The following is a 9811-nucleotide window of genomic DNA, read 5'->3' as shown; positions in this document are numbered from 1 at the left end:
TTTGAATAGAGGCAATAATGCATGGACGGCTTCAATTTGCACTGTCTTTGTAATGAGGTGGATCTGTGAACTATTGTCTTCAAGTGTCATCAAATTTTGGCACCATGCAGTGAACAGTGAAATTGCTTTTCCTACTAGTGCCATATTTTTTTTTATAATGCAACTATGTTTACGTTGAAGTAAGCAGAGAAGAATTGATCATACATATACAACAGGTGAAGCCTTTAGTAATATCTCAGTTTGAAACTAGTTTCTCTCTGATAACTGTCCTATGTGAGCTACAGTTGCTGTCATTAGCAAAATTCAGCTTCAATGTCCATTAACGCTCGCGATTGGGATGCGTGCACTTGAAATCAAGGAAAATTATAGAAGGCTTAGCTGAGAAGAAGGCAGCTCAATTTGGTGAAGTGCAAACAAACACAAAATTTTTTTGAAAGAAAGAAGCTTCTTTCAAGTCCATATTCTTTTGGAAACTAAACCAAAAAGTTTGTAAAATATGATGCTTTAAACATTTCTGGTTTATATTTAATTTAGTGCATGAAAACCAACAAACTCTAATTAGTTTATTTTACGCGTTACATGAACTGCCTGTATTGATAGATCCTCTAATTTCTTTAATTTTTTTCTATATGATTTTGGCATATGAGGTCTCTCCTTATCTCTATAATTTGTGCAAGAAAGAAGCTTCTTTCATGTATAGCATCATGTTTTTGCAAAGCCTGGGTTATTTTAGGAAATTAAATTCTCGTGGATGCTTCCTATGAGAGTCGAACCTGATATCTTGAAGTACTACTCATAGTAGCTTACCAACTTGGCTAGACCCTCTTGGGATCATCCATGCTCTTTTCTTTGATAAAAGGTATCGAATTTCTACGCTCTTGCATATTGCCAAACCCTCCTCGTTATAGAACCACCAAAAATATTAAGCAATAAAAACGCCAGAAAAACAGAAAGGACACTAAAAAAAATGCACCAGCATCAATAGTAAAAACCGAGATCAATCTCTCGCCACCATGTACAATCCTCTAGTCAGGCCAGAAGGGGAAAAAAAAGGCATTTAGTTGATTTTGAGAAAATGGAATTGTTCAAGAGGTAAATCAATTATATTTTTGTACTGAACATAAATTGTAATTTCTCAACACGGATATTCCGTTGCTTTATTATAAACTTGGATCAGAGACGCCACCACCCACCATAGCCAGCAACACTTGCAGCAAGCACGGACGAAAGCGAGTCGGATGACCCTAAATACCACCAAAAGCAAAGCATGTCTGCAAAGCAAAAACAATGAGGGAAAAAATAAAAAAAAAATAATCTAAAAAAAAGAGGAATGATAATAATATCCAAACACTTAATTTCACCACGCATACCAGAGATGCGTTTCGGCTGCCTTTTCGAGCCAACATTGTTCTTCTGTAGTTTCAGGAGCAGATTTTTCATTGTTGGAACCAGCTTTATCTACGTAGCCAAAACCAAGCTTAGCCAACAAGATGAAGAGAGTGTTTAGGGAGCTTATTATTATTTTTTCTTTCAGAGTAGCTTCTAAGCCTAGCTTATAGATATCTACATGTTTTGCGATAGGGTCGTGCTGTTTGGCTCGCGCTTTAACGCGCGAGCCAACTCGCACAGAGAGGAGGGGTGGGCCCCACTGGCACACTGGGTCCCACCCTCTTCTCTCTGTGCGAGTTGCCTCGCGCGTTAAAGCGCGAGCCAAACAACATTTTTGTTTGTGATATCGCAAATAACCTAGTTTCCCCATTTAAAGAAGTTGGGGTTTCCCAACTTTGAAAAACTAGCGAATAAACTGGTCTAAATAAACTAAAGTTTGTCCAAGCAAACGACTTCTATTCACACAAGTCTTATAAAACAAAAATTCACACAAATCAAAAGCCGCAAAAAGCTACCACAGCTTATAAGCTTAAGCCCTCCCAAAACCTTCTAAGGTCCTACATATGACTGTTCATGTTTGTTCTACGTACCGATTTCAGCTACAGGGACCAACTTCATTCCACCATGCAGACACATTCCGCCCATTTCATCGACCTTGCGCCGAATCTCTTCATTGAGGAGGCTGGAAATTATTTAGGAATAAAATCATAATTTGAAAAGCATCTCAGAGACCATTTTGGACCAGCGAGTGCACGATACAATTGAATTTTCACAGTGGACATAACACTTTGTCCAGCATTTTACCCAAGAGGGTAAAAAGAAATCAACTATAAGTGCAGACCAAGTTAGCTACTAGAAGTCAATTAAATGATTGCATCCGTATAGAAGGAGAAAGGGACTAAACTAGAACTCTTTCAACCAGTTCAGCTCCAAAAAGCCAACAACAGTAATTGCATCAGTCCCTTCCATGGAAGATGGGGTTAAAAAGATGAAAAATAATACCATAAACGGAGTCCCCATATCGTTGAAAAGAACATGTGATTAATTCAATGTTTTGTGCTGATGTAAATTAACAGACCTCAAACCTTACGTAATCTTTTGAAGTAGAGCTATTTGCCTATAAACCCCCAAAGCTCTCATATTTGAAAATTAAACACCCAAATCTAGATATTTCCACATACGCCATTATATCGTAAACAGCAAAAGGGTAAACTTCCAATTTTAACCTCTTTAGTTACAACTGCCAGAGTCGGGTCCTCAACGGGTTGTGTTCCTATACTTCCTCAAATATTCAATATATGCAAATTTATCCCCTGAAATCTAGATATTTGCTTACATTATGAAATGCTAAAAATAACGCACATGATATACATGACACGAAACAATGCAGGAAAACATACTTTTTTTTTCGGCTCCAACTGCAATGTTTATTTTTTCCCCCTCTAGAAAACATTGCAAGGATAGTTAGTCAATTTATCAATATAGTAGAAGGTACCAAGATTCCTAGCTGCATCAGTTTTTTAAACTACTACCAACCTATTACAACCGATAACAATTAAAATACATTGTGGTGATTCATATACGTACATTTTTCTAAGGTTGTTTTATGGTTCTTACCACTTGAGTTCTTCTTTATATGTAAACAATTGACATCAAGATAATATAGCCAGGAAATGCAGGAAACAGAGTAAGTGCAATCCTAAATGTTACCAGGAATAATTTTCTTCTGTAAACAGCTCAGTTCTTCAAAGCAGTCTACCTTGATGACAGAATTGCTTTGGGAACTATAGGGGCATATGCTGATTCCCTCTCAGTCGCAAGACGCGTCGCTTTCTGGAAGTCATTCAGGATTGTTCTAAAGTCTTCTGTAAGTTCTGCATCAGCAATCCTTTTGCCTGTCTGCAATTAAAGATCCAAATTATATGTTGAGAGAAGTTCTGATGTTTATAGAATTGAGGAACAGCTCAAGAGTATGTTCATTCGAATATACAAGTCACAAGAGTTGGCCAGTGATTGACGCATGTAAGAAATTGCATCTTTGAACCTTCATCAAAGATGCCGGCATGCCAGCAGCCACTCAAATGATCATTAAACCCAATTCATATCAAAAAAATCAAACTGGCAGATCCAGTTATATACTACTAACGATTTAATAGGCATGATAACACACGTCCCACTAATAACAAAAGTAATATTCCACTAATAACAAAAAAGTAATATTCAAATCCAGAACAGCCCATCGCACAGAAGTGTGTAAAAGTACAACATTAACCACTGGTTCATAGTGCTAACTTCCTCGCAATATTTCACTAAATAGTGCTCAACTACAGTATCTGCCAACTGAAAATACAACTCAGAAAAGACTTTTAAATTCTAGTAAAAGAGAAGACTTGAAAGAGTTGCTGAGCAACTACCAAGTGTCCCCAAAACTGTTATTTTTTCATCCCTTAATATGTCATCCATATCTCTGATATCTGCCTAACTACTATGATTGTATCCCATATGGTGTTTATTGTATTCCCAAATCCTACCAATAAGGTTTGTTGTTTCATGCTCATGTGCTTTATAGTATATACAAGGCCACATGGCCTTTGCCTCTCAACCAAACCTACAAAAAAACCAAAATGCCCAGATACTGCACATATACAAATTCAGCAACAGTTCCACTTTTATACCAGGAGTACCCTTATAACCAATATAGGTTTCAGACACAAGTTTCTAACCGTGGACTCTCACAAAGATACCAGTTCATGCAAGTTCATTTGCTGAAAAGAGAATCAGCTGGAGGCACAATTTTCTAACCGTGGGCTCTCAGTTCATTTGCTGAAGGGAGATATCAGTTCATGCAAGGCTAATATGAATTTGCCTCATTTGTTGAAGAGAGTTCTTCAAACACTATGAATGACGACAGCAAAATACATAAATGGAAACTAAAAAGAGCCTACTTCTACCTACTCGTCCAAACTTCAATCTGGTTTTGCCTCCCAACCGAAAGTACAAAATACCTGTTAGAAGTCATGCAGCAGTGACTTCTTCAAGAACCTAGAAGTTTCTCCATTTATCTAGCAAACTTTGGAAACTTGCCATGGAGTTTTGTGGAAATTACCATGGAGGATTTTGGAAATTTCTAGAAAAGAAGACAAAACCGACATTGATCCCTATAAAAGGGACTTCAGCCATTCGGTTTTGGATCAAGGGGAAGTGAGCAAGAGAAAAGAAAAAGGCTATAAAAGTAGGCTCTCTAGAGCTAAGAGTGTGTGTGATAGGCTGAAGCCTAGAGAGAGTAGAGTGGCTGTGAGAAGATTATTTAGAGAGAGAAAGAGTGAGGAAGTGACTTGTAGTTTTGTAATATTTTATATCAAAGAGAAATTTGAGTTGAAGTCCATCTTTTATCCAAAAGTGTTTGTTCAAGTCCTCATTTGTAGAGGGTTCATTCCATCAAATTGGTATCAGAGCGGAGTTCGATCTAGCCGGGCCAACCGAAGGTGCTCGTGTACGAGATGGCGAACATGATCCAGCCACAGATTCCGAAGCTGATGAAGACCAATTACGATAACTGGAGTATCCAGATGAAAGTCTTGCTCAGTTCGCAAGACTTATGGGAACTTGTAGAGAACGGTTATGCAGAGCCGGAGTCACCTACTGCTGAAGCCAATCTCAGTGCCACTCAGAAGAGTGAGTTGAAGGAGGTCAGAAAAAGAGACAAAAAAGCTTTATTCCTAATATTTCAAGGCGTAGATGAATCTGCGTTTGAGAAGATTTCCAATGCCCTGTCCTCTAAAGAAGCATGGGAGATTTTACAAAAATCCTATCAAGGTGCGGAAAGAGCCAAAAAGGTACGCCTCCAAGCATTAAGAGTTGAATTTGAAAATTTGAAGATGAAAGCTACAGAATCAATATCGGACTATTTTAGTAAAGTTCAGACAATAACTAATCAAATGAAGAGAAATGGAGAAGCAATTAGTGATGTAAAAATTATGGAGAAGATACTTAGGACTTTAGACTCTAAATTCAAATATATTATTCCGGCAATACAAGAGTCTAAAGATCTTTCCGAAGTATCTATTGATGAGCTGCAAGGTTCTCTGCAAGCTTATGAACAAGATATAAATATCAGTTCAAATCAAACGGAGAATCTAGAGCAAGCCTTGCAGAGTAAGATGACTATCAAAGAAGATAGTCGAAGAGGATGTGGAGGCTACAGAGGCAGAGGCTCCTTTCGAGGTGGCTCAAACTTCCAGCAAGGTCGTAGGAGACAGTACCAAGGAGGCCATGAAAATCAAGATCGAAATAGAGATCGTGATCAAGGACGAGGTCGTGGCACACGAGGACGAGGACAAGGAAGAAGTTACCATGAGGACAGATCTCAGCCACAGTGTTACAAATGCAAGAGATACGGTCATCTCAGCTACGAATGTTGGGAGAAATCAAATCAAGTGGCAGAAAGAAGCAACTTTGTAGAAAGGGAGCAGGCAGACACTTCAACAGTCCTGTTGACGTACCAGGAGAGCGAAAGCAAGAATAAAGATATCTGGTATCTAGATTCAGGTGCCAGTAATCATATGTGCGGCATCAAGGAGTTTTTTACCGAGCTGAACGAGACAGTACAAGGAGATGTCACCTTTGGAGATCAGTCAAAGATTCCAGTGAAAGGCAAGGGCAATATAATGATCCCCTTTGGAGATCAGTCAAAGATTCCAGTGAAAGGCAAGGGCAATATAATGATCCAGACAAAGACGGGCGAGAACAGGTACATCTCTGATGTCTACTATGTTCCAGCATTACGAAATAATATTTTGAGCCTAGGCCAGCTCCTTGAAAGAGGCTATGATATACATCTAAAAGACCTTGCCCTCACTATTAAAAATAAAAATAAAGTTATTGCAAAGGTGAACATGTCTAGAAATAGACTGTTTACCTTAAATATTCATGCTGACCCTGACAAGTGTCTGAAGTCAATCATAAAAAACGAGACTTGGCTCTGGCATCTACGATTCGGGCATCTCGCTTTCAGTGGCCTGAATCTTCTATGGAAGGAGAAAATGGTAAAAGGATTGCCGCAAATCAACCATCCGAACCAGCTATGTGAAGGCTGTATGAAGGGCAAACAACATAGAAGAAGTTTCGAAGTTGGAAAGTCAAGAAGAGCAACAGAGTTGCTACAATTGGTCCACACAGATATTGCAGGACCATTTGAAGTCATCTCTCTTGGAGGAAACAGGTATTTTCTCACATTTATTGATGATTATAGCAGAAAAACTTGGGTTTATTTCCTGAAGGAGAAATCCGAAGCTCTGGAGAAATTCAAAGAATTCAAGGAGATGGTAGAAAAGCAAAGTGGGTACCACATCAAAGTGCTCCGATCAGATCGAGGTGGAGAATACACTTCGAAGGCATTCAACAATTTCAACAAGCAGTACGGGATAATTCATCAACTCACTGCCGCCTACACACCACAGCAGAATGGCATAGCAGAGCGGAAGAATCGTACCATTCTTGATATGGTCAGAAGCATGTTGAAGAGCAAGTACCTGCCAAAGACTTACTGGGCTGAAGCCGTGGACTGTGCAGTTTACCTCCTCAACAGATGTCCGACAAAGAGCGTCAAGTTCAAGACACCATTGGAGATGTGGAGCAACATCAAGCCAAGTGTCAACCACCTGAAGGTGTTTGGGTGTATTGCATATGCACACATCCCGGAGCAGAAAAGAAAGAAGTTGGACGATCGAGGAGAAAAGTGCATATTCGTTGGGTACGAGAGGAGGACAAAAGCATACAAGCTCTACAATCCAGTTACAAAGAAGATGATCATTTCAAGAGACGTGGAGTTCGATGAAGAAGATTATTGGAAATGGACCGATGAAGATAAAAATATTAAAGGTATGTTCTTTGAAGATAATGATGATGACTTGCAGGAGGTTGGAAGACCAGAACAAAGTCCACCTAATAGTCCAGCTCCATCAACCCCAACATCAACGCCGACATCATCCAGCTCAAGTGAAGGAAGCTCTTTAGGGGGAGCAACAAGGAGGATGAGAAGCCTAAGAGATCTGTACGACGATACAGAGCCTGTCGAGATGATGGATGACTACACACTATTCTGCTTGTTTGCAGAATGTGATCCGGTCAGCTATGAAGAAGCTGCTCAAGAAGATAAGTGGAGAAAAGCCATGGATGACGAGATCGAGGCAATCAAGAGAAATGATACATGGGAGCTCACTATCTTACCTGAAGGCCATAAACCAATCGGAGTAAAGTGGGTGTACAAGACAAAGACAAATCAAGATGGCGGAATCGAGAAGTACAAGGCCAGGCTTGTTGCAAAAGGCTATAGTCAGCGAGAAGGAGTTGACTATGAAGAAGTGTTCGCACCAGTCGCGAGGATCGACACCATCCGACTCATTATCGCATTGGCAGCACAGAACCGGTGGAAGATCTACCAGATGGACGTGAAGTCTGCATTCCTGAACGGCTACTTAGAAGAAGAAGTCTACATCAAGCAACCACCAGGGTACGAGGTGAAGAATCAAGAAGACAAAGTCTACAAGCTGAAGAAGGCATTGTATGGACTGAAGCAAGCGCCCAGAGCATGGAATGCCAGAATCGATGCATACTTCCAGAAGAACGGATTCCATCGGAGCCCGTATGAGCACTCTCTCTATACCAAGAAGAAGGATGAAGACATCATGATCGTATGTCTCTACGTGGACGACATGATCTTCACCGGCAACAATCCGAAAATGTTCGAGGAGTTCAAAAAGAATATGATCAAGGAGTTCGAGATGACTGACATTGGAGAAATGTCATACTTTCTTGGAGTAGAAGTGTCGCAATCAGAGAAAGGAATCTTCATCTCTCAGAAGAAGTATGCAAAGGATATCCTTCAGAAGTTCAACATGAGCAACTGCAATCCAGTCGCAACTCCTGCAGAAGTCGGAGTGAAGCTGAGGCGAGACACACCAGGAAGCTATATTGATCCAACTCTATACAAGAGTTTAGTCGGGAGCTTGCGCTACCTAACCATCACCAGGCCCGACATAGTGTTCGCGGTAGGACTGGTGAGCAGATATATGGAGGAGCCAAGTATGGTGGAGATTTAGATGAAAGAAAGAGCACATCTGGCTACATGTTCAATATCGGATCAGCAGCATTCTCATGGTCATCAAAGAAGCAGTCTGTCGTCGCTCTATCAAGTTGCGAAGCAGAATACATAGCAGCATCGGCATGTGCGTGTCAAGCAATATGGCTAAGGAGTATTATGAAGGAACTGCAACACCAACAGGAAGCACCAACAGAGATCCTTATCGACAACAAGTCAGCTATTGCACTTGCCAAAAATCCAGTAGCACATGGACGGAGCAAACACATAGAGACAAGATATCATTTCATCCGTCATCAAGTTAAAACGAAGACTGTGATGCTGACATATTGCAGGACCGAAGATCAAATTGCTGACATCTTCACCAAGCCACTGAAGGCAGAAACATTTTTTAAACTTAAGAAACAACTCGGACTGGTAAACAATAAAGTCACTGCTGAGGGGGAGTGTTAGAAGTCATGCAGCAGTGACTTCTTCAAGAACCTAGAAGTTTCTCCATTTATCTAGCAAACTTTGGAAACTTGCCATGGAGTTTTGTGGAAATTACCATGGAGGATTTTGGAAATTTCTAGAAAAGAAGACAAAACCGACATTGATCCCTATAAAAGGGACTTCAGCCATTCGGTTTTGGATCAAGGGGAAGTGAGCAAGAGAAAAGAAAAAGGCTATAAAAGTAGGCTCTCTAGAGCTAAGAGTGTGTGTGATAGGCTGAAGCCTAGAGAGAGTAGAGTGGCTGTGAGAAGATTATTTAGAGAGAGAAAGAGTGAGGAAGTGACTTGTAGTTTTGTAATATTTTATATCAAAGAGAAATTTGAGTTGAAGTCCATCTTTTATCCAAAAGTGTTTGTTCAAGTCCTCATTTGTAGAGGGTTCATTCCATCAATACCAACGTGCTCAGATCGCACACAGTTCAAATTTTAAAAAAACTAATTCAAACCGCAAACCTGGAGTACACCAGCTAAGCACATAATCAAATAACTGTGAGAAAAATACATAAAAATGACAGGTAAAATATGATTGAAAACGAATATTGACACTAACTTCATCACGGTAATCGTCTTCACTAGCTCGGTGGATCTTGGCTGATGTAGCTTTTACTAGCCGCTCGATAAAAAATCTTTTCCTGTGCCTGCAAGTCATGGATCATATGAGAAAACTAAACCAGCGAATGGAACCCAAGGGAATGAACATATTCGCATCGTGGCACCAAAATGTGTAACACAGGAGCACACAAGTAATGGAATAAAAATGGAGAATCTAACTAAATTGCCGAGCTGAACATATATACAAAGTCCGCCAAGGATTAAATAACTTGGCCCAGGT

Source organism: Asparagus officinalis, chromosome 7 (genome assembly GCF_001876935.1).
Source record: "Asparagus officinalis chromosome 7, Aspof.V1, whole genome shotgun sequence".
NCBI classification, from domain to species: Eukaryota; Viridiplantae; Streptophyta; class Magnoliopsida; order Asparagales; family Asparagaceae; genus Asparagus; species Asparagus officinalis.
Note: the sequence above shows the minus strand (reverse complement) of the source record.